At 39.7% G+C, this 14,650-nt stretch overlaps 1 protein-coding gene across 1 annotated transcript in view; it reads left to right on the top strand.

The window, feature by feature from the left end:
• Nucleotides 1-13,125, top strand: part of LOC107196871 (uncharacterized protein C14orf132) — an 893,178-nt gene extending 880,053 nt beyond the window's left edge. Inside the window, 1 exon segment of the mRNA XM_015600737.3 lies at nt 12,681-13,125. The gene's annotated coding sequence lies outside the window, so the exon portion shown is untranslated.
• The last annotated feature ends 1,525 nt before the right edge of the window (nt 13,126-14,650 follow it).

The following is a 14,650-nucleotide window of genomic DNA, read 5'->3' as shown; positions in this document are numbered from 1 at the left end:
TGCCAAATGCCACCAACAGGTCAAATATCCAAATGCCACCAACATGCCAAATGCCACCAACAGGCCAAATATCCAAATGCCACAAACAGTCCCAATGCCACCAATAGTTCAATAAGCCAAATGCCACCAACAGGCCAAATGCCACCAATGGTCCAACAGGCCAAATGCCACCAATGGTCCAACAGGCCAAATGCCACCAACATGCCAAATATCCAAATGCCACCAACTTGCCAACAGGCCAAATATCCAAATGCCACAAACAGGCCAAATTCCGTCAACCTTCGATATTCTGTTGAAACTCAGAATTCCATCGACACTTGGAATGCTGTCAACAGAGGAAATGGCAGATGGAAATGTATTAAATAAAGAATGTAAGTCAGAAAACCTTTTATTATATTTAACTATTTTCCAGATTATTTTATTACTGCTGCAGAAAACTGGTGAATCTTTTATTCCAAAGATTAATTCTACCATCAAAAACCAGCCCTGCTTTCAGCTTCCAACAAATCTCTGGATCTATAGCGACGTTTACAGAACCCCTCGGGAAATTCATCCTCCATCAGATATTCCTTTAAAACGCCACATATGTAAATGTGACCACAGGGCTGCAGCAGGACAGCGGCTCTAATTCCCACTGATGCTCCTGCTAACGGACGTCCTGATAGGACGGTTATCAGAACACACAGCTGTACTGATCTTCAGAACAGCAGATTATTACAGTTTAGACACATCTACAGTCTGGAGCCGACAGACTCGGCCTTTTGTCATGTGTGCAGTAATAACATGACCATACAGCTCTGATCTGATGATCTAAAGCTGTCAGATCAATAAAATATTCCATATTATTCCACATAACAAGCACTTTCAATACTGCTGCTCAGAATCTGCTTTCCTAGTTTAAATACAGACTGAAATAAAGCACAGACAGTCCTATAAAACAAATAAAGATTTAAATACTTTGACCAATAGTAGAGTTGAAAACCTAAAAATCTAAAATGCACTTTTTTTTTTTTACTGTTTTTACTGTTATACTGAAGCTGTTTACTCTGGGTGGAAAACATACAGGTTAATCCTGGACAGGATAAGAAGAGCATTTAATATAGGAGTACAGATGACCTGTCAGTGGCAACAATATGCCATCAACAGTTAAAATTACATTAAACAGTCTAAACGCCTTAAAATGTTGAAATTCTGTCAACAGTCGGAATTCTGTTAAAAGTCAAAATGCTGTTAAGAGTTTAAACACAGTCACAATGTCATAAAGTGTCGAAATGCCATCAACCGTTGAGAGGCTGTAAACTGTTAAAATCCTGTAAAATGTCGAAATGCCTTTAACAATCGAATTGCCTTTAACGGACAGAATGCCGTAAACAGTGGCATTTCCACTGCTGAAGGCACTTACAAACAGTGGAAATTCCATCAACAATCAAAATGCTGTTAAGATTGAAGACAGTCAGCAGTCACAACGCCATAAAGAGTTAAAATGCCATTAATCATTGAGACAAAATACCGTAAACAGTTCAAATGCCATCAACTGTCAGAATGCCACCAAAAGTCACAATGCCACCAATGGTCAAAACTGTCGAAATGCTGCCAACAGTGGAAATTCTGTCAAAAGTCGAAATGCTGTGAAGAGTTAAGACAGTCAGCAGTCACAATGTAATAAAGAGTCGAAATGCCATCAACAGTCGAAATGCCTTTAATAGTGAAAATGCCATAAACTGTCAAAATGCTGTTAAGGGTTTAAAGACAGTCCGTAGTCACAATGCAATAAAGAGTCGAAATGCCATTAACCATTGAGTCAAAATGCCATTGACTGTCAGAATGCCACCAACGGTCAAAATGCAGCGAACTGTTGAAATTTCATTGAAATTTCGTCAACAGTCAGAATGCTGTTAGAGTTGAAAGACAGTCAGCAGTCACAATGTAACAGTCGAAATGACATTAACTATTGAGACAAAATGCCATCAACAGTCCAAATTTCTGTCAACAGTCCAAATGGCATCAACAGTGGAAGTGCCTTTAGTAGTCAAAATGCCGTAAACAGAAGAAACGCTGCTAACAGTTGAAATGCCGTCAACAGCCAAAATGCCATCAATCGTTGAGATGGTCTAAACTGTTGAAATGTCGTTGACAGTCAATACCATTAAAAAAATGGAAATGCCTTAAAATTTAAAATGCTGTTAACAGTCTAAATGACTAAAAGTGGAAATGCCGTCAACAGCCAAAATGCTTTTAACAGTTGAAATGCCATCAACCGTTGAGATGGTGTAAACTGTTGAAATGTCATCAAGAGTCAATGCCATTAAAAGTGGAAATGAGTTAAAATGCTGTTAACAGTCGAAATGCCATCAATAGTTGAGATATCTTTAATAGTGGAAATGCCGTTAAGAGTTGAGACAAGCAGCAGTCACAATGCCATAAATAGTTGAAATTCTGTCAAAATACGGTCAAAATACTGTTCACAGTCGAAGTCCAGCGTGAAAAGTTGAACATACTTTTCAGAAAATATTAACTATAAAATAATATTAGCAGAAAAAGGACCAGTGTTTCAAAATCCAAAACTGTTAGGACCAAATAAAGACGATACAATACAAACATGTAAACCTTGATTCTAACTCTGATCAGGACTTTTAGATATAAACATTATTGAAATCAAAGGGTTATTAGCTTTTATTTTCCTTCAGTCTTTTCCTATATGGATGCAGGTAACATCAAACAGCATCAGCAGTATCTAACTACCTGCACAAATATATATAAAGACTTAAATTGAAGTTATATAAGTAAGTTATATCTTTTGGCTCCAGCTGTTGGCCAGTTCTGACCTGATTGCGTCGGTCAGCCACCGGCCTCCTGCCACACTTTAACAAACATGAACATCCAGAAATGGCTGAAACCCCAGTCCCTCAGAACGAGAAGTGATGCAACCTGAATCAGAGATTGCCCGTATTTCCTGGTAGCATGAATATATAAAGGGTTGAAGAGGGGGAATGATTTTACATGCCGGGTTATGTATGCATGAGGCGGCGAGTTCAAACTGTAGATGACGTTCATGTTGCACAATTAAAAAGCATCGTACTGCTTGGCATCTTTAATGAGACAAAGCCCCGTCTTAAAATTCGGCGCCGTTCATCACCGTCAGATCGCTCTGCTCTCGCATGCAGTAAACTCTCTCAGACCCGAACGAGCTTTACTCTCCTCCGCAGTTCATTTAGAAAAGAGTAAAAGACTAAATCGGCCGGATTTCCTGATTCGCGTCCCCTGACCCGAGCGGAGACGGGGCCACGGACACGTGTACACAATTACTTTTACGACTAATGTGCACAATTAAACACCATCTAAAATCCATTTGGGATGCATCACTCCCGGCATCCGTCAGGTCGCAAATGGAAGGGAGAGATCAGGAATTAATTTAACACCTTGGCACCGTGCCAGCGGGGAAAATTTCCTTTTTTATCACCTGGTCATAAACATGCCTTTCTCTCGCAACAAGCTAAGCTAATTACGGCTAATAGAATAAAACCAAAAAAAAAGCTACGGCTAAAGTGCTCGCCAATATCGCTACGCAATCAATCATGATAGATAGATAGATAGATAGATAGATAGATAGATAGATAGATAGATAGATAGATAGATAGATAGATACTTTATTGATCCCGAAGGAAATTTAGCAGCCAGTAGCAGTTACACAACACAGTAGAAACAAAAGCAATACACAGTAGAAACAACAATAAGTGTAGTACAATACAGGAGCACATTGAGGGATAAAACACTCTAAACTATAAAATTCTAAACTGAGACTAAAAATATATACATAAATATATAAATACAAAAACTGTAGAAAGTGTGGAAGTAATCAGCCATAGATATGAGGTAGTGCAGTAAAAGAATAAACTAAGTATAGGAGGTATCAGCAGATATGATGATATTAAACATAAACCTGTGCAAGTATTGTATTTAAGTTAGGTGCGTAGTGTAGTGTCCAGGGGTGCAAATGAACAGTATATACAGTAAAAAGGCAAAAGAGTCACAGGGTGTAGATGTGTATGGTGTTATTCCAGTACAGATAAAAAGGCTGTGATTAAGAAAGCACATATGAGCCTTGTTTCTCATCTGTCTTCTCTCTTCCGGCTCCACTGGGAGGAGTTGAAGAGTCTGATGGCTCTCGGGACAAACAATCTTCTCAGTCTGTCTGTAGAGCAGCTCTGTGACAAGAACCTGCCACTGAAACTGCTCCTCTGATCCATGATGATGGAATGTAATGGGTGACCGTCATCATCCATGATGGAGAGTAGTGAAATACCATGGAAGATTTAAAGGTTTATACTCCTTTTTTTGTGAACATCTTCACATTTTGTTACCGTACAACCACAAAATAAAACGTATTTTATTGAGATTGTAAATAAATAGACCAACACAAACATGGCTTTCAGAATTTCAATCAAATAAAACCTGCAAAGTGTGTGACGTACAAAAGTATTGAGCAAGGAGAGCCTGCACAGAGAAGCAGCCAGGAGGCCCATGGTCACTCTGAAGGAGCTGCAGAGATCCACAGCTCTAAAATGCTGCATGCACAGCATGGAAGAGCGCGTGGCATTTCAAAGCAATGACAAACTATAACCACCAAACTTTACAGAAATGTTACGTTATTTGACCAAGACAAAATCTGTCTAAATGCACCAAGCCTCTCGCTAACTCAGGGAGCTGAGTTCAGAGCGAGGCTACAAAAAAAAAAATATATATATATATATATATAATTGTTCCATTGCTGCTCTGTTTGTATGTAGCTGCACTGTTTGGTTTGTAAGCGCTGTATTGTTGCTAGGTTACCTGTATGTGGCGGAGTAATACAGTAATACATGGAGAGGTTCGGTTAGTTACAGTGCCATTACCGGCTGATAACGGATATAAAACTCCATTCAGTTAAGTAAACTCAAGATGAGTAAGGACCTGTAAATCAAAGTTAATCAAATATTGTCAAACATATAGGATATGTTGAGGTTTTTCGTGTGCTGTTTCCACGATTTGAAAATAAAAGTAATATTCGTTAGTCAGTGTTGCAAACTCAACTTTTACATCAACTAGGGTTGGGCGGTATGACGGTATTTCGGTATACCACGGTATTTAAATATGGTGACGGTATTGTAAAATAGTGACGTGCCAAACCTGAACTTTGAAAAACGGACGTTTAAGACATTCTGCGCATCCACAATGAAAGAGCAGTAGCAGGGGTAAGCAGTTGGAGCTCACTGATTGGTTATGGGGTGGAGATTCTCACTGAGGAGATCATACAGCAAAAACTCAATAAACTCTGCAGGTTTCACTAATTTTCACCAAAATTATCACCACAAATAGCCACATTTGTGCTGAAGTGACAATAAAACCCTAACAACTAACCAACCAACCACCGAAATGATCAGATGTATCAGTTTATCCTGCAGCATGGGGGGTTCTGTGTGAGTTACTCAAAGTTGCAGCTGTTTCCTTAAATATTCCTCATCTCCTATTTCTCTACAAAACAGTTTTTTATGTCACTCACGCTCATATTCTAATACTATACAGAATTCTGCAGTTTCCTCAGAGTTTTCTGTCATTATTTCGCAGCTAGCTCCAGCTTTGTAAATATAAGCAGTTCCGCGGACCGCGAGGCGCTGCAGCGCGCTGCCGACATCTGAACCCCGGCTCCCCTTCACGAGCAGAAACGGCACAACACCACCCGCTGTTAAGCTGCTGTAGTGGATACAGCGCTTATAAATAAATAAATAAATTAACAAACACAAAAATTAGGGTATTCAATCTGTAATTTAAGTTCGTTTTATTTTTTTCTTTTAATTACCGTTTTTATTAGTTTCAGTTAAGGATAACTTTCACTTTCAGTTTTCGTTATTTCGTTCGTTTTCGTTAGCAGTAATACGTTGTTATATGGTGATTATCAGCCCGTAGCTTTATATAAAATAAAAATAGTATTAAAAAACAGATGACTATTTCCTGTAGCCTGGACTGACCCGAGATATTCCATTACTTTCCTCGGGCCGGGTCGGGTCCGGGCTGAGAAATAAAAATCAAAGTATCCTGCTATTTAAAAGAATGGAAAATTTAATAGCAATAATAATATAGTTCTGCATACTAGAGTTTAGATTGTCTGCCTGAACCCGAGCGTGAACAAGACTGAACCCGAGCGTGAACGCGAGACTGAACCCGAGCGTGAACAAGACTGAACCCGAGCGTGAACGCGAGACTGAACCCGAGCGTGAATGCGAGACTGAACCAGAGCGTGAACAAGACTGAACCCGAGCGTGAACGCGAGACTGAACCCGAGCGTGAACGCGAGACTGAACCCGAGCGTGAACAAGACTGAACCCGAGCGTGAACAAGACTGAACCAGAGCGTGAACAAGACTGAACCCGAGCGTGAACAAGACTGAACCCGAGCGTGAACAAGACTGAACCCGAGCGTGAACGCGAGACTGAACCCGAGCGTGAACGCGAGACTGAACCCGAGCGTGAATGCGAGACTGAACCCGAGCGTGAACAAGACTGAACCCGAGTGTGAACGCGAGACTGAACCCGAGCGTGAACGCGAGACTGAACCCGAGCGTGAACGCGAGACTGAACCCGAGCGTGAACAAGACTGAACCCGAGCGTGAACGCGAGACTGAACCCGAGCGTGAACGCGAGACTGAACCCGAGCGTGAACGCGAGACTGAACCCGAGCGTGAACGCGAGACTGAACCCGAGCGTGAACGCGAGACTGAACCCGAGCGTGAACAAGACTGAACCCGAGCGTGAACGCGAGACTGAACCCGAGCGTGAACAAGACTGAACCCGAGCGTGAACGCGAGACTGAACCCGAGCGTGAACGCGAGACTGAACCCGAGCGTGAACGCGAGACTGAACCCGAGCGTGAACGCGAGACTGAACCCGAGCGTGAACAAGACTGAACCCGAGCGTGAACAAGACTGAACCCGAGCGTGAACGTGAGACTGAACCCGAGCGTGAACGCGAGACTGAACCCGAGCGTGAACGCGAGACTGAACGTGAGACTGAACCCGAGCGTGAACAAGACTGAACCCGAGCGTGAACAAGACTGAACCCGAGCGTGAACGCGAGACTGAACCCGAGCTCATCCGCGCGTTTAAAGCTCCGCAGCATTTAATAAAAACAGATTAATAGATATAAAATAGGAAAATAACGAACTAAACTTAGCTCAAAATGCTAAAAGAATAATCTAACGAATTCTAAAATAACGAAAAATAAATAGTGTACACACAGGTACAAAAATAAAATAATATACATAAAAAAAAAAAATCATCCACACGTTTAAAGCTCCGCAGCATTTAATAAAAACAGAAAAATATAGGTATGAAATAGGAAAATAACTAACTAAACTTAGCTCAAAATGCTAAAAGAAATATAATATAACGAATTCTAAAATAACAAAAAAGAAATAGTCTACACACAGGTACAAAAATAAAATAATATACATAAAAAAAAATCATCCGCGCGTTTAAAGCTCTGCAGCATTTAATAAAAACAGAAAAATAGATCTGAAATAGGAAGGTAACTAACTAAAGCTTAAAATGCTAAAGGAAATATAATCTAACGAATTCTAAAATATCAAAACACACAGGTACAAAAAGAAAATAATATAAATCCCCCCCCCACCCCACCCCCCGCCGGTAATACCGTACACCGCCACATAATCTGACAACGGTATGACGGTATGAAAAACTTCAATACCGCCCAACCCTAACATCAACAATGTCCAGGTAGCTGCACCGTTGAAATAGAAATCCGCCAAAGTCAGAGCTTACCTGGTTCTACTCTTAAAGAGAATGATAAGTACGTGAGACGCCCAAAATGAACCACACCCATGATTGATTAATTAAGAGAATTAGTACATGACTTTTTTGCGCATTTCAAGCTGTGCAAGGTGTACTTTGTTTTTTGTGCCCTCACGTAACCAAAGACACATCGACACAAAGTGCAAAGTGCAACTAATCAGTGTGCTATAGATCGCTAAAATATTGTGTAGTGTAAATTTTTACACTAATCTTGATTTACTTTATTAGCCAATCAGAGGCGATATGATGTTTGCATGTATGAATATTCATGAGAAAGAGCTGAAATCCTATCGTTTCTCTGTGCACACTCCTTCACCGGACTAAAGCAGTGTTATACTGGATCACCGGAGCACTTTTTTTTTTCCTCGCAAAAACCAGCAGCTCACATAGCATTGATTTATACTAGGGACACAACTAGAGATGGAATTAAAATGAATGTAAAAACACGATGGAATGAGATCTTTTACAGTATGTAAGACAGGATTACAGTATCTAATGAATCAGTGTAGCTGATGATGATCTCTATGATGGCACGGTGTGAATGCTGGGTTGGCGCTGCTGAAGTGTTTTGGGGTTTTGTACCTGCTGCTGCTTCTGCTGTTGCCCCTAATGAGGTGAACAATGGCTGTTTGTTTGCGGGCGCTGCGCCGGCGTCTGCTGGGAAAACAAACGCTGAACGAGCGCGCTCGGCGCTGAAGGCCACGGTAATTGGGATTGAAGAGAAAGCGCAGCTGCTCAAACACACAATTACTCCTTCCTCTGCAATCAAACGCAATTATCATTCCGTTTTTACATCCCGCGTTCCAGCTCCCGGTATCTTCCTCAGGCCTGAGGAACTCCTTTCACATCCCTGTATAGAGAACAGCACCAGAACCGCGAGCTTTAGCGCCGTAATACCTCGACAACCACCTCCAGAGGAAGCGTGAAGACCTGAATCACACTACTGTACTCTTTATTTTATTTATTTTTTTTTTTTTTAGACCTGATCACCAGCTGTTCAGACCATATTCTGTGTATAGCTGTACAGAGCATCGTCTCCAAAAGTGAAGCCACCACAGGTCGGGCGCCCCCTGCTGTTCAGCTGCAGAAAGCTGTGTAACCCCACCCATCCACATAGGTTTCAATGGCAAAACTGACAACTTTCAATCACGTAATAAACTGTAATTCTACCTCCATTATTTAAATGCAGCAGCTAGTGTAACCTCTGCTTATATTGTTAAATTTTTATATCCCCACAGAATTCGGTTTATAAAACGTTATTAAGCTCTATTCAAAAAAGGTGTGGTTATTGTAAAAGGGCTGCTTATGGGCGGGACCAATAACAGACCGTCAGCTCCGCTCCGCCCCGCTCTGCAGCCTGTGACCTCGAGGCAGCCCTCAGGGGCGGGGTTATTTAAATGAGTAGGCGGTCTCTCCACAGTCTTTCTCCCTCCTCTGGTCTCTACTCCGCAGATTCGGGTGTGAGGATCGCCAACATGGAGGAAGATTTTAGCTTCATTTTCATTAAATGAATGGGAACAGCGACACGGCGTCCATCTTTTTTTAGAGTCTCTGGTTCAGACTAAACCACTGCTGCACTGGTGTGAAATATCATCAACGTTCTGCTTTTACATATTTAGATATAACAGATTTATTAGGGTTTGGTTCTTTATCAGACTTACATTTTCGTACATGAAGTAATGCATTAGTTACCATGAACAAGGTAATAAATTAGGTAATACATTAAAATGTTTAGGTAATGTTTATTAAACACGGAGCTACAGCATTAATTAACGTAATTTTTTATCATTATTTAGTATTATTATCATATACTTTAACAATGATGGGTAAAAAAGTAACAACTGCTTTAGTTATTCTTTTTCTAATCTTCTTGTCGTTTGCTTGTGTGCTGCAGTTATACATACAGTATTCGTTATGTATTTATATTTAAGTAAATATTAGTCAGGATGGTGTTTATGCTTCATTTCATCATATATATGCGAGAGTGTAGAATGTAGAAATTATAGTAAATATAAATTAACCATTAATGCCTTTGTTAAGCATAACTAACATCTGTTAAACATTACTGAACACTTATACAGCTCAAATACATTTTCAGTAAAATAAATATATACCTGATGTAAAGTGAATTCAAAATGATTCTAATCCATGTAGAGATGTACTGTATTTCCAATAGAAGTACAAAATGTAAAATATATAATATTAAATTAGTGAACTGACATCAGTAAATAAAACAAGGAACTGGCTACCCCTGCATAAGTGTTATCACAGCCAAATATATTTATAACTAATATATAATCAATATATATTTAACAATGACTGTATGCATATCTGCAGCATACTGTGTAAGCAAATGACAAGAAGATTAACTAATGTAGTTAATGCTTGTTTATCGAACATTAGTTATTAACATTATTAATGAATGAATTAGTGTATTTATTTATTTATTGTTCATCTTATTGTTCAAATGCTTTACTTCTAACGTTGTTAGTTAACGTGAAAATAACATTAATTAGTGCTGTAGTTCTCTGTTTAATTAACATTACCTAAACATTGTTAATGTATTACCTCCTGTCTTACCTTATTCATGGTAAATAATGCATTAATTCATGTTAGTTAGTCAACACTTAATGTAAAGTGTTACTCAAACTTCAATATCCAACTAAGATAACCTGAGTAAATATATAAAAATCAATCCAGTATTTACCCCTAAACCTCTCTTTCTTATTATTGAATAATTAACACTGATCTTAACTGAGGTGAGTGAGATCCTGCAGTTCTTTAAATTCTTAAGTTGTTCTGGGTTCTTTTTTATGGACCTCCTGGATGAGTTCTTCATGCCCTTTTGGAGTAATTTTGTTCAGTCGGCCGGTCACTCCTGGGAAGGTTCACCAGTGTTCCATGTTTTTTCTCCATTAGTGAATAATAGTGAATCACTGTGGTTCTCTGGAGTCTCAAAGCTTTAGAAATAAATGACTTTATAACCTTTTCCAGACTTTTACAGAAGGTAGCCACGGGAAAAACTACACACTGACAGTGAGTGGCGTAAACTAAAGGAAACACCAGGAATGCAAATAGATGATGGAAAAGATCTTATTTTAAAGTAGCGTTAATCTAATCTGTACAGCAATCTTGGGAACAGAATTCTCGTACAGTCAGCATTAAAATATAGATGTGGTGTATCTCTCTGAACAGCGTTTCTTCATTCCGCGTAATTCCCATTCCTGCAGGTCCGTTTCAGAGTTTGGCCTTCGTCCTGCTCTGAGCCGAAGACAAATGGTGGGAAAAGCCAGTTGTTTTCATCCCCCTGAGGATTGTGGTTGTGATACGGCACAGTGGGCAGCGAAAAACCCTCTAAAGCTTTCCCTCCAAAAAAATAAAATAAAAAGCCATTCACTCAGTGAAGCGTATCAGTCATATTAGCACACGGTGACTACAGAAACCAATACACCGGCTCTGAGCCGGGTGCACATTTCAACCCATATCAATAATTAATAGCCACTCCAAAAGCCCGGCACTTCAGCGCTGCCCGACGCCGGAGCATCGCACAAATTTCAGCCGTGAATAATTGGATACGATTGGACTCTTTCTCCTAAAAAGCCATTAGAACTGGAGAATAGCTTCGCAAACTTCACAAGCAGGTACAAGTTAAATCATTAAGGCAGAGCATGAACAGGATGCTGGGGCTCATTGTGTCTTTAAACAGCTTTAACATAAAATATCAAAACCAACATTTATCTTTTTATTTTTATGTTCTGCATTAAGAAAGGAGAAGATATAATGAACAGTCTGCACATAACTTCTCATCAGTTCTTAAGCCCTATCTGGACGGGATTAGTTTCTCAGGGGGTCCTGGGTTAATTTTTTAAATCTCTTTTATGTGGGTTTTTTATCCTCTGTGATTTTATTCTCGTCCAGAACGATCATGTAGGTGTTTTTCTCAGACGTCCTCTGAGAAAATTACAGGCTGAATTATCTACTGTTTTTCTCTGAACTCCGTGCTCCTCCTGTAATTTTAGTCCCGTCCGGACGCACATCTCTGAGTTTCGTCTCCTCGCCTTTAATAAAATAGATATTTGTCCAGTGCCTCGCACCGTAATTACACTTTGGGCGTGCTACGGTTTCTACGGAGATCCACGTTAAAAAAACACAACAGCGAGTGGAAATGGAGGAGCTACTGAACACTGCAATGATGTCATGTGACTGACCTAAAAAGACTAAAAACTCACTGGTCCTATAGTTTTTACAGTTGCAGTCCGGTTGCAAGAGTTTTATCACTAGTGAGTAGAAGTGTGAAATAGTTTTTTACAGATGTCCCCTGAGATACTAATCCCATCCGGATAAGACTAAGTCATTTTTTTCTATATTTAGTTGAATAGTCTCATAATCTGGATTCGAACATTACTCAAATATTCACTATTCACTGTATACCTGTAACTCTACCTCTTCACTACTTTACTTTAACTGATGCTCTCAAACACTTTATTAAGAGACAAGAAATTCAAGTAATTAACTCTTGATGAGTTCAGCACAGCTGTTAACTGAAAGCCTGAATTCCAGGTGACTCTACCTCATAAAACTGACTGAGAAAATCCAGCAGAGATAAATGTGCATATTCTGGTTTGCTTAACACTTTTTTTTTGTTTTTTTTTTTGTTAGTTTAGGGCGTGTCAGTGTGTCTTCGCTATCGCAACAGTGGGAAAAGTACACTTTAGGTTTAAAAGGCATGCACTAATTTTCTTATTTAATCATGGGTGTGGTTTATTTTGGGTGTAACGTGAAATAATAAACCAATCAGAGTGTCTCTTGCTCATCATTCTCTTTAAGAGTAGATCAGGTGAGCTCTGTCTTTGGTGGATTGCTATTTTAACGGTGCAGCTACCTGGACGTGTCCAACAAACTCTTCTCAGCAGAGGAAACTGAGCTGCTGGTTGACGCTGTGAAGGAGCTCCAGCAGCTCATTTACGGGAACAGCAATGTTATTTTATTTACTATTCTGTTTATTGTTGATGTAAAAGTTGGGTTTGTGCTGCTGTGTGTTCATGTGTGTGCAATAAGTGGGGGTGTACGCTCGGCTCGGCACAGCGCCTGTGTTACCTGTTGGCGTCTGTCTAGGTTGTATTCAGTCAGTGGAGCTCCTGTGTTTTCTGTTACCAAGATAAACAAGCAAAACTCCAGTGTAGATATATTCAGTGGGCGTGGCCTAAACGTGCCCTGTCGCCCCGTGTCTACGAGGTAAAGCGACTGCTCTGGAGAAAGATCAGCCGTGTATGAGGATGTATGGCCCCGGGGTCAGATTGGGCATTGACTTTTCGTATTTCTGCTCCATTAAACTCTAAGTCTGGTCCTGATTGAACTGTTAAATAAAGCGTGTATCTTTCTCCTGCACGTCTCGGTCAGGAGGTCCAGGTAATAACCTTCTCCAGCACGGCGAATGGAAACACAGGGCTCATCACTCTCGCTTCATCTTCAGCGCCGTCATATCCTGCTATCTAAATTTCCTCTCGACATGCGGCTGGATGCTCGATTGATGCTCTTCCAGAGCCTGCTTTCCTTTATCTGACATCTGTCTTCAATACAGAGAATAAAATCTGTATACCATTACTGTCTACATATGTACAACACTTCAGCAAAAAGCTAATGTATGTAAAGAATAAATGGAAAAAAATAATAATCACTTAAATAGAATCTGTCTGACAACATGAAGCAGATAAAAGATCTGAAAAAGCAGCACATTATTATTATTATTATACCCCCATCTGAGTTATATATAAGTTATTGATCATCTATCAGTCTGGAAAAGGTTATAAAATCATTTATTTCTAAAGCTTTGAGGCTCCAGAGAACCACAGTGATTCACTATTATTCACTAATGGAGAAAAAACATGGAACACTGGTGAACCTTCCCAGGAGTGACCGGCCGACCAAACAAAATTACTCCAAAAGGGCATGAAGAACTCATCCAGGAGATTCCAAAAGAAAACAGAATCATATATATATATATATATATATATATATATATATATATATATATATATATATATATATATATATATATATATATTACAATCAAGCTAACCTAATCAATCTTTTATTTCTAAACATAGAAGTTAGTTTTGTTTAAAAGTCTCCTTTTACTAAAATCCTTGTTCTTGTTGTTTGTGAAATACAGTGGGTCTCTGAGTTGTTTATGATGCTTCACATGATGAAACTCTTCCTTATTTTTCTGCAGCAGCTAGTAAAAGAAAATATTCAGAAAAACGAGTCGATCAGGAAAAGCACCGTGTCTACATCAACTCGTCAATTAGTATTCATGGCCCCGCCCACCTTGGCTCGGGACCGCCCACAGACAGAGCAGAGCTGAAGCTGGGTGGCGATGCCTAACAGCGCTAGGAACAGCATGCAGTTCATTCCTGTGTTATTTGTGCGAATAACACATCAGTGTTTATATACTTTACCCAGTAATTCAGAGCTAAGAAACAAATGGTTAGAATTAGTCTATGGAGGAAAAACACCACCAGCCAAGTACAACTGAGATAGATAGGTGTTTAGAGAACAGTTCTGTTTACACTAGTTAAAAGTAAAAATCCACCCCAGGGCTTTTACTTTCTGGACCTGGACTCTACCCACCTCTGTGTGTATCTATAGGTTTAAATAGGATCTCCGGTGGATTTGGTGTTTTACTCTGAGAGACTCTAAGACTAGGTCAGTGGCTGAACTGCACTTAGCAGGGCATTATTACACATGTTGTAAAGTAACATATGACAATGTAAAGACTGTTTTTTAGTGTAAAAATTTCTTTATTTT

Source organism: Astyanax mexicanus, chromosome 9, assembly GCF_023375975.1.
Source record: "Astyanax mexicanus isolate ESR-SI-001 chromosome 9, AstMex3_surface, whole genome shotgun sequence".
NCBI classification, from domain to species: Eukaryota; Metazoa; Chordata; class Actinopteri; order Characiformes; family Acestrorhamphidae; genus Astyanax; species Astyanax mexicanus.
Note: the sequence above shows the minus strand (reverse complement) of the source record. Positions and strands in the feature narration are given on the sequence as shown.